Here is an 11,861-nt window from a genome sequence, read left to right on the forward strand (position 1 = left end):
TAGGTTTAAGTAGTTCTAAGTTCTAGAGGACTGATAATCACAAATGTTAAGTCCCACAGTGCTCAGAGCCATTTCAACCATTCGAATGGAGCGTTGCGTCAAAATTTCGAAGCGATCGGTGAATAACTTTTGTAAATTTACGATTTTGCACGAACGAACATTTACATTTGCATTTATGTAGAAGGTAACTTTAGGAAATTAATATTCTGTTTCATATCGAGCGAAGGCCCTGCTTTCGCGAAGATTGTTCAAGTCCCCATACTGTCACACACACGAAGGTTTTCTCGTGGTTTCGCTAAATGAATTCAGGAAAACTATGAAATAGTTCCATGGAAAAGGTCATAGCCAATTTCCTTTTCCATAGTTTCCAACATACACTTTTATTCCGTCCATTTACCAGGTGGTGAACGAGACGTTAGATCCTCTTGTACTTCTCGACGTCCACAACCTACAAAACAGTAAATGTCTAAGCTTGTAGTCAATTTTCCAAGTAACGACCTTCTATTTCATGGTTGCTGTCTTTTGATGAATCTTCTTCCAGAAGATCCGACTGTACAACCTCATATTCTAAGATGCGACCAACTCTATTCTGAGAACGTTCGCCACATCTTAGTGCCATGGTGGCGGTGGTGGTTATAAATTTCTATGGAACCAAACTGCTGAGGTCGTCGGTCCCTAGGCTTACACAATACTTAATCTAACTTAAACTAACTTATGCTAAGAACAACACACACGCCCACACCCGAGGGAGGACTCGAACCTCCGACGGTAGGATCCGCCCAAACAGTGGCAAGGCGCCTCAGATCGGCTACCCTGCGCGGCTCAGTGCTGTGGATGACTCTCCCCACTAAATATCCCCAGCCACTACGCAGCTGGTCATGAAAATTATAAAATCATAGCGGGCAACAAACGTGGAATAGGCTTGTATTGTACTGCATACTCAGATATGCAATTAATTTCGGAGCAGCGCGCAAAGTAGGTAGGCAGAATTTCGTCTGTATTATGTGTATAAAGAAACATTACGGAGGGAGGAACTATGTTAGCTGTGAAGAATGCACAAATTAAAAGAAATGAATACCGGGTGCTAGTTAATTTCTAGATCCTAATTCAGCAGACGAATGGAAGGAAGTTTTGGGGTCAACAGCCTGGTGAGATTACGAATACGCAATAAGATGTCGAAGTAAACTGGCAGTGACCTTCTGATAGGAACCATCATGAGATTAGCTCAGATAGTACCGGTACGTAAATAGAAAAGCATGGTTGGATATTCGAACGTCGGCACTCCCGAATGAAGATACCAAGCATAGAGCAACATCGGCTGGTTATCGTATACTGCGGAGCGAAAATAAAGGGTAGCTTTTCGAAACCCTGTAACTGTGTCCCCTTGCAGTGGAGAAGTTTTAAATTTATCTCAGAGGTGCCTACAACCTCCTGTTTAAAATGGCTCTGACCACTATGGGACTTAACATCTAAGGTCATCAGTCCCATAGAATTAGAACTACTTAAACCTAACTAACCTAAGGACATCACACACATCCTTGCCAGAGGCAGGATTCGAACCTGCGACTGTAGCAGCCGTGTGGTTCCGTACTGAAGTTCCTAGAACCGCTAGGCCACAGTGGCCGGCCTTACAACCTCCTGTTTAAGGACGCGAAAGCTTGGCACCCAGTGTCATCATCCACGGGCTCGGAAACACTTCAGACGGCAAGGTGTCCACTCAGTTTACATAGGAAAGAAGACGCCGAATATTATGTGGGGAAGGCAAACCAAAGACTGAGTTTTGTCGGAAAAACACATAGAAAATGCAACAGATGAACTAGAGAGACTGCCTACACTATGCTTGTCCATCATCTTCTGGTGGTACCCCTGGTGTTTCCGTTCCACTATGTGCTCAGAGATGGTTTGAAGCGTCCGGAAGATGACAGTGATGTCAAAGATTGTCAGGAACGTCGTACTATTGTTCACAGCACTGCGAATTGTGGTTTTCAGCCGCGAAAACAATAACCACCCGATTCACTCCCTTTACGCCACTCCTTGCGGCCTCTTCGAGTCGATTGTAAGCGGCGGTATGTGTGCAATGCTTTACTCGGCCACCCACAATATAACCGCGAGATTTCAACGATGGACATCGCTGTTGTGACCTCCATCGCAGAGCCTTCAAATTTGGAATAAAATTTGTAAATGAGAGCGTGTGATGAACTGCCCATTGTGTGCCACATCCGCGGTGCCGTTCGGCAGAATTGGGATGAAATTTGGTGCCTTGTGCCATCATTAACACATGGTGCAACTAACATGAACCTCTGAGCTCTGTCCTTTTTTTTCGTATGTGTGGCCACCTTGCTATTTGAAGCATTTTCGCGTTCGACGGTCGAGGATGTGGTCGCAGGGCCCCACGCTTTTCCACTATTATATAGGAGGCACATTTGAGCCAAATTTAAATCTTCTATGCGGCTTCGGAACAGTTTTGATAATATTTTTGGGAGACAGCGAATTTGTAAGCTATATAAAAACAGCGACAACTAGTCTAGATCGCGATGGTTATTTTATTAAAATGACCGGTTTTGTTCCAGTCTTAGTTCATCTTCGGAACAGCACCAACAGCTGAAATTGACGATGTCTAGAACAGTCGCTAGATCTCAGTCACTGACATTGGAACACCACCATCAACTGAAATTGACGATGTCTAGAACAGCCCGTAGACCTCAGTCACTGAAACTGGAACAGTACTATCAACTGAAATTTATTATGTCTACAACATTCAGTAGACCTCAGTCACTGAAACTGGAACAGCACCATCAGCTGAAATTGACGATGTCTAGAACTGTCAGTAGACCTCAGTCACTGACACTGGAACAGCACCACCAACTGAAATTGACGATGTCTAGAACAGTCAGTAGACCTCAGCCGCTGAAAATGCGTAAGGTCAATAGATCTCAGAGGTTTAAAATACATCTACATCTACATGCATACTCTGCAAATCGCATTTAAGTGCCTGGTACAGGGTTCTTCAAACCACCTTCACAATTCTCTATTATTACAATCTCGTATAGCGCGCGGAAAGAATGAACACCTATATCTTTCCGTACGAACTCTGATTTCCCTTATTTTATCTTGGTGATCGTTCCTCCCTATGTAGGTCGGTGTCTCCAAAATATTTTTGCATTCGGAGGAGACAGTTTGTGATTGGAATTTCGTGAGAGGCTTCCGTCGCAATGAAAAACGCATTTTTTAAATTATGTCCAGCCCAAATCCTGTATCATTTCAGTGACAATCTCTCCCATACTTCGCGATAATACAATCGCGCTGCCTTTCTTTGAACTTTTTCGATATACTCCTTCAGTACTATGTAGTAAGGATCCCACACCGCACATCAATATTCTGAAAGAGGACGGACAAGCGTAGGGTAGGCTGTCTCCTTAGTAGATCTGTTACATTTTCTAAGTATCCTCCCAATAAAACGCAGTCTTTGGTTAGTCTTCTCCACAACATTTTCTATGTGTTCCTTAGAATCTAAGTTGTTCGTAATTTTAATACCTACGTATTTAGTTCAATTTACGGTTTTTAGATTATACTGATTTATCGTGTAACCAAAGTTTAACAAATTCCTTTTAGCACTCATATGGACGACCTCACACTTTTCGTTATTTAGAGTCCACTGCCAATTTTCGCACCATTCATATATCTTTTCTAAATAGTTTTGATCTTCTGAAGACTTTATTTGTCGATAACGAAAGAATCATCTGCAAACAAGCGAAGACGGCTGATCAAGATTGTCAAATCGTTTATATAGATAAGGAACAGCAAAGGGGCTATAACCTTGGGGAACGCCGGAAAGCACTTCTCGTTTACTCGATGACTTTCCGTCAGTTACTACGAACTGTGACCTCTCTGACAGGAAATCACAAATCCAGTCACATAACTGAGACGATATTCCATAAGCACGGAATTCCACTACGAGCCGCTTCTGTGGTAGTGTCAAAAGCCTTCCGGAAATGCAGAAATACGGAATCGATCTGAAGCCCCTCGTCAATAGCACTCAGCACTTCATGTGAATAGCTAGTTGTGTTTCACAGGAACGATGTTTTCTAAACCCATGTTGACTGTGTTAATAGACCGTTTTCTTCGAGGTAATTCATAATGTTCGAACACAATATATGTTTCAATATCCTGATGCATATCGACGTTAACGATATGGGCCTGTAATGTAGTGGATTACTCCTACTACCTTCTTGAATATTGGTGTGACCTGTGCAACTTTCCAGTCTCTGGGTACGGATCTTTCGTTAAGCGAACGGTTGTATATGATGGGAAAGTATGGAGTTACTGCATCAGCATACGTAAGGTGTACTAACTATTCTAGACATCGTGAACTTCAGCTGATGGTAGTGTTCTGAAGATGGCCTGGACTAGGTCGAAACCGGACATTTTGATAACTTAACCATCGCAATCTATTTTTTTCCTGCTTTTATTAGATACCGTTCAGATGTGCTGCGCAGTGTATTTGTGTACAAAATCTGCCAGGACATATTATCAGTAATCTTCTGCATACGGATGGAAATTACGATCTGTTGGCTGCACCGTCTGTGATATTCCATATAATTTACCTTCAGTTGTCAACCATTACAATGTGCGTGCTTGGCGGAGGTGCATACCGCAGTACTACGTCTCCGGCTGTGAAACGGTAAATTTTCCCTGCTGCAAGTTCCACATAGTTTTAGGCGAATAAAGAAGAGGCTTAAGTCCCGTGCATGCCAAAACTTGGCGCTGCGTGACTCTTGGCAGTTTGTCCCGCCTGCCCTGGTTAAGGCGGCCGCGCTGTTGCTCGCCATGCGGGTGTACTGTGGCCTACACGACAGCCAGCCGAGCCGACACGGAAACGGCGCCTCATACACAAGTGGCTTTAGATAACTCCGTAGGAAATAATAATCAACGGGATTCAGTTCTGATGCCCTCGCAGACTGTGGAATAGGACCTTTCTTTCCAATCCAGGGACCAGGAAATACAGCACTGAGATGGTTGTGGACATCTACACCGAAGTGAGGTGGTGTGCCGTCATGTTGTATCCATATCCCCTCATGGACAGACAAGGGTACGCTCTCCAACGACTCGGGTGTAACTCTTTGCACGAACCTCAGACGGCCAGGTAGAAGATATGGCTCGTCTTCCTTGTTTCCTTGCATGAAATAATGTGCACGTAAATAAAAAGCACAGTCCGTGTCAACTTGTATCCATCTGAGTTGTAAATAAGTTGGAAAACAGTAATGCAGACAAGTTTACTTGTATGAGGTGCGACAATAAAGTAGTGAGACTGATGTGAAAAAAGTGTTGCTTACCGTTTTAGTCAAGTTTAGTGTTGTCTCTTTCAAAGTAGTTCCCTTCTGACTGCTGTGGTGTCACTGCCAGACACCACACTTGCTAGGTGGTAGCCTTTAAATCGGCCGCGGTCCGTTAGTATTCGTCGGACCCGCGTGTCGCCTCTATCAGTGATTGCAGACCGAGCGCCGCCACACGGTAGGTCTAGAGACACTTCCTAGCACTCGCACCAGTTGTACAGCTGACTTTGCTAGCGATGGTTCACTGACAAATTACGCTGTGATTTGCCGAGACGATAGTTAGCATAGCTTTTAGCTACGTCATTTGCTACGACCTAGCGAGGCGCCATTACTAGTTACTATTGATGCTGTAAAACATGTACCGTCAAGAGCGATGTTCACCAATTATGGATTAAAGTTAAGTATTCCAGCAGCTACGTACGTTTTTGGCTATTCTCATTTCCGTGTCCTGTTCCAGACCTCACGCCAGCCTGCGTGAGCTTAAACGCGTGCCTTTCGGCTTCCTCATAGTGGGTTGGCTGTCTTGCCAATCCACAACAACTGCACACACTTTTTCCAGAACTTCTGCCATTCTTCATCTGTAATATTCTACCAGACCCTCGTCACAGCTTTTTGGACATCTTGTGTTGTTACAAAATGGTGTCCCCTGACCGCTTTTTTGACTCTTGTAAATAGAAAAAAAGTTGCATGTAGCGATATCTCGTGAATAAGGTGGCTGTGGCAGTACTGAAATTTGTTTTGAGGTTAGAAATGGATCTACTGACAGAGCAGTATGGGATGGCGCATGATGATGCAGAACGCAATTATCAGCAATGTTGGCACGGACATGAAAAACTCTTTTACGAAGTATTTCCAAAAAATTTTTGTAGTAACATTGGTTAACTGTTTGTCTAGGAGGCACCCACTCTTTACGAACAATTCCCTTGGAATCAAAGAAGCACACAAGCGTTGATGGTCGTCCACTGCGGTCTTCATCTTCAACATTCGTTCTGCCTTCACTAGACATTTCATGCCAACGAAAAACTTAAGCTCTTGACATAACCTCCTGAAGCATACCGTAAGTTGTCGTCACGTTTTTATCCAATTTAACGCAAAAAGGAATGCTGTACCATTGCGCAATAATATGCAGTTCCATTTCCGTGACGAGAGACACAAACACGTGTTAAGTTACTACAGCACGGCTCACGACTGAGCAGTTGCATCGATGTGCCGCTTGGACTAGAAGCAGCTTATAGACCAACGTCAAAGATATTGTGCCTGCGCAATCCTGCAGGGCTGCCTCTTCTAGCAAAGAAAATCAGTCTCATTGCTTTATTGTCGCACGTCGTATATCTCATTAAGCTGGCTTCTCCAACCCAGGTTTCCTACTTCAAATTGTTCAGTAGAGCATTCCATACAGAACATTTTTGCACGCTCGCAGGGAAACACCCTGTTGAAATAAAAGTCGCATAATATTTTTTGTCATAGTAAAAATTAGTAAACATTCAACTACTCGCAATATTGGAAATTCAATAAAAGTTGATATTAATACTTGTGTCTGTTCATTTTATCAACTTTCAAATGTAATATTTGCTAAATAATATGGATAGCATTCAATATAATATAAATAAAAAAGAGGTCGGTAGGACTCGATCCAGGGACCCACTGATTACGTGCTAGTGTGCTAACCACATGACAGCTGCCAGCTCGAGCTCAGGGCCATAACGTGCCGGTACATCACTGACGCGCAAAACTTTTCTGGAGATTTCCTCGAAATCGCCTAAGTAGTGAGCCTTACTACATGTACATTAAGTCGTCCTAACGGATTACTAAAAGCGCGCATAGTCTGAACTAAGTCCGTGATCCAAAGGTCGTGTTCTCCCTTTGTTAGCTTGTGTCGATGTGAGCAGTAGTCGCTATAGTGTTAGCCTTACCTACCAATCTGTGTCGCCCGTCAAGATGAAAATTCAGCTAATTTTAGGTTCCCGAAATCGAAATTTTCGGGCCTCAGTCCTTCCAGTAACTGTATTCAGTTAATGACATCTATCGTAAATATACTTGATAGACCTATGAAATACTGTCATATCAAACTTTAGGTAACAATGAATAAATCTTTATTTGTGACACCTAAAGATACGTTAAGAGGAGAAGGGAGGCAAGTGGGCTTCAAAAATTCGATTTTGAAATTTTAGTGTATTTGAAATGCCTGGTCTTTCCAGCGTGAACAGTTTTTGGTTTATACACTCCTGGAAATTGAAATAAGAACACCGTGAATTCATTGTCCCAGGAAGGGGAAACTTTATTGACACATTCCTGGGGTCAGATACATCACACGATCACACTGACAGAACCACAGGCACATAGACACAGGCAACAGAGCATGCACAATGTCGGCACTAGTACAGCGTATATCCACCTTTCCCAGCAATGCAGGCTGCTATTCTCCCATGGAGACGATCGTAGAGATGCTGGATGTAGTCCTGTGGAACGGCTTGCCATGCCATTTCCACCTGGCGCCTCAGTTGGACCAGCGTTCGTGCTGGACGTGCAGACCGCGTGAGACGACGCTTCATCCAGTCCCAAACATGCTCAATGGGGGACAGATCCGGAGATCTTGCTGGCCAGGGTAGTTGACTTACACCTTCTAGAGCACGTTGGGTGGCACGGGATACATGCGGACGTGCATTGTCCTGTTGGAAAAGCAAGTTCCCTTTCCGGTCTAGGAATGGTAGAACGATGGGTTCGATGACGGTTTGGATGTACCGTGCACTATTCAGTGTCCCCTCGACGATCACCAGTGGTGTACGGCCAGTGTAGGAGATCGCTCCCCACACCATGATGCCGGGTGTTGGCCCTGTGTGCCTCGGTCGTATGCAGTCCTGATTGTGGCGCTCACCTGCACGGCGCCAAACACGCATACGACCATCATTGGCACCAAGGCAGAAGCGACTCTCATCGCTGAAGACGACACGTCTCCATTCGTCCCTCCATTCACGCCTGTCGCGACACCACTGGAGGCGGGCTGCACGATGTTGGGGCGTGAGCGGAAGACGGCCTAACGGTGTGCGGGACCGTAGCCCAGCTTCATGGAGACGGTTGCGAATGGTCCTCGCCGATACCCCAGGAGCAACAGTGTCCCTAATTTGCTGGGAAGTGGCGGTGCGGTCCCCTACGGCACTGCGTAGGATCCTACGGTCTTGGCGTGCATCCGTGCGTCGCTGCGGTCCGGTCCCAGGTCGACGGGCACGTGCACCTTCCGCCGACCACTGGCGACAACATCGATGTACTGTGGAGACCTCACGCCCCACGTGTTGAGCAATTCGGCGGTACGTCCACCCGGCCTCCCGCATGCCCACTATACGCCCTCGATCAAAGTCCGTCAACTGCACATACGGTTCACGTCCACGCTGTCGCGGCATGCTACGAGTGTTAAAGACTGCGATGGAGCTCCGTATGCCAGGGCAAACTGACTGACACTGACGGCGGCGGTGCACAAACGCTGCGCAGCTAGCGCCATTCGACGGCCAACACCGCGGTTCCTGGTGTGTCCGCTGTGCCGTGCGTGTGATCATTGCTTGTACAGCCCTCTCGCAGTGTCCGGAGCAAGTATGGTGGGTCTGACACACCGGTGTCAATGTGTTCTTTTTTCCATTTGCAGGAGTGTATAAATAAAAAGAGGTCGATAGGACTCGATCCAGCGACCCACTGATTACGTGCTAGTGTGCTAACCACATGACAGCTGCCAGCTCGAGCTCAGGGCCATAACGTGCCGGTACATCACTGACGCGCAAAACTTTTCTGGAGATTTCCTCGAAATCGCCTAAGTAGTGAGCCTTACTACATGTACATTAAGTCGTCCTAATGGATTACTAAAAGCGTGCATAGTCTGAACTAAGTCCGTGATCCAAACGTCGTGTTCTCCCCTTGTTAGCTTGTGTCGAAGTGTGCAGTAGTCGCTATAGTGCCAGGCTTACCTACCAATCTGTGTCGCCCGTCAAGATGAAAATTCAGCTAATTTTAGGTTCCTGAAATCGAAATTTCCGGGCCTCAGTCCTTCCAGTAACTGTATTCAGTTAATGACATCTATCCTAAATATACTTGATAGACCTATGAAATGACTGTCATATCAAACTTTAGGTAACAATGAATAACTCTTTATTTGTGACACCTAAAGATACGTTAAGAGGAGACGGGAGGCAAGTGGGCTTCAAAAATTCGATTTTGAGATTTTAGTGTATTTGAAATGCCTGGTCTTTCCAGCGTGAACAGTTTTTGGTTTATATAAATACGACAATTTTTTCGTGAGATATGATGTTTTGCCTGACGCTCTGTGCAATCTGGCTTATAAATGCCACGCCTTCCTTTTTGCGCCATGCAGAGATAATTCACAACATTATTTTACTCCTTGTATATTATTTCATGCTTCTATTGCTTTATCGCTTCAATGTCTCCTACCCTGTATCTGCTGTCGATATTAATGTGTGTTAGCACTCACAACTTTACGCAAACGTCGCTGCTCTCGATCGATAAGTGCACTGCGTTGTCCTGCTGACACGTAATGCCTGAAACTTAATGTGCTCGGCTGGGCCATAAAAAGAAATGTAGGGAATGTAGAAAACATGGAAAAAGCTGTATGCGCTATCTTTTTCCATAAGATTTCCCCAGATGAAAATCCAGTGCATGGTCTTTGCCCGAATGATCCTGACACTTGGTGCAAGTACAGGAGAAGTGCCAGATATGACCACAAACATTCTTTACCTGCTCCAGTAATGAACGAAATTAAACCCATATTTAGAGAACTTTGTAAAGATACTTTGTTGAAGAAATGTCTTCATGGGAAAACCCCAAATTTAAATGAATGTGTGATTTCTGTCATTTGGAAACGGTTACCGAAGACTATATTTTTCCAGCTTACAATCCTCAAATTTGGTGTTTATGATGCTATTTTATGACTCAATGATGTTGTAATTAGAAAACTTGATGTTTTGGAATTATTGGGCATAAAATCTAGTAGAAAAACTGTAGAATCCTTGGTGCCAATAGATGAAGAGTGAATCCGCAAAGCAGACCTTTCTAATTTAAAATTCACAAAAGACGCCAGACAGAAAAGAAGAGGAACCTAGATAAGGAAAGAAGATGAGTATGATTCAGATGATGCTCAGTATGGTGCTGGAAAATGTTAGTGGTAAGTAATTCTCATCAATAACTATACTAGAATTGCAATTTTAAGGTTTAAATGTATTTTTCTCAAGACTACATTTTTTACTTTCAGGTACCATTATTTGATAAACTAATGGGTTTAGAAACATTAAATTTGTTCAATCCGTACTGCAGATAGAAATAAGGTATTACAGCTAAATTTAGAACCACCAAACAATCAGAAACTGTTTTATGATAATTAATGTACAAAAAACTTAAATTTTACTAGTGAAAGAATAAAATTTTTTTCCTTCAAAATCATAAGAGGTGTTATGTTCATTTTACTTGTAAATTGCGGCATATATGTTATATACATGCAGTAAAAATTTCATTGTTTTATCACATATAGTACTTCTGAAAAGTGTACCTATTCAAAGGATAAAATAGCATTGGCAGAATAGGGATAAAAATTGCCTTCGGTCACCCCTTAAGTACTGCTTTCGATAGTATTGTAACAACAGCAAAATTGCCCGTTACAGGGAACTGTACTACAAGCTTTTATGTTTATTTTCAACTCGTGTTGTAAATGGTTTGCATGAGGATCAATGCACGATTCTGAGTAATGAATCGTTACCCTGCTGACATTCCTACGTATTTCAGTAACTGAGGTAGTCATCGCTACCTAAGTTCAAATGGTTCAAATGGCTCTGAGCACTATGCGACTCAACTTCCGAGGTCATCAGTCGCCTAGAACTTAGAACTAATTAAACCTAACTAACCTAAGAGCATCACACACATCCATGCCCGAGCCAGGATTCGAACTTGCGACCGCAGCGGTCGCTCGGTTCCAGACTGCAGCGCCTAGAACCTCACGGCCACTCCGGCCGGCGCTACCTAAGTGATGCCGACTCAAACTCAATGCCTGGTGGAACCTTCTGGCAGTATGCCTCTGCACGCCGGATTGGGACTCGAACCCCGGACCTGTACTTTTCACACCTCTGCTGCAGAGTGAGATATTCATTCTGGAAATAACTCCCAAGGCTCTGGCTAAGCCATAGCTCCGCAGTTTCATTTCTTGCAGAAGTACTAGCCCCGCTAAATTTGAAAGCTAAATGATGAGGTACCCGGGGAAGTGAAGCTGTGTGGACGAGTCGTGAGTCGGGCATTGTGCCGAGAAAGAGAAAGGTATCAGGTTCGACTCCCCGTGCGTCACTTATTTATTTCCCAGAGTTTCTTTATAGCATTCGTTACGGAAACATTATCTTCATAATTTGTGTCGTATCTTCAAAAGTATGGTTAATCCCAACGACGGAGAACCTGTGGTGCAAAACAAGATTAACTGCTCTGGTTGTAGTTCTTTAACATAAGTTGCGGTCAGTGTATGTGAATGTGCATCGTGCAGCGGGCTCA

Source organism: Schistocerca cancellata, chromosome 10, assembly GCF_023864275.1.
Source record: "Schistocerca cancellata isolate TAMUIC-IGC-003103 chromosome 10, iqSchCanc2.1, whole genome shotgun sequence".
Lineage (NCBI taxonomy): Eukaryota > Metazoa > Arthropoda > Insecta > Orthoptera > Acrididae > Schistocerca > Schistocerca cancellata.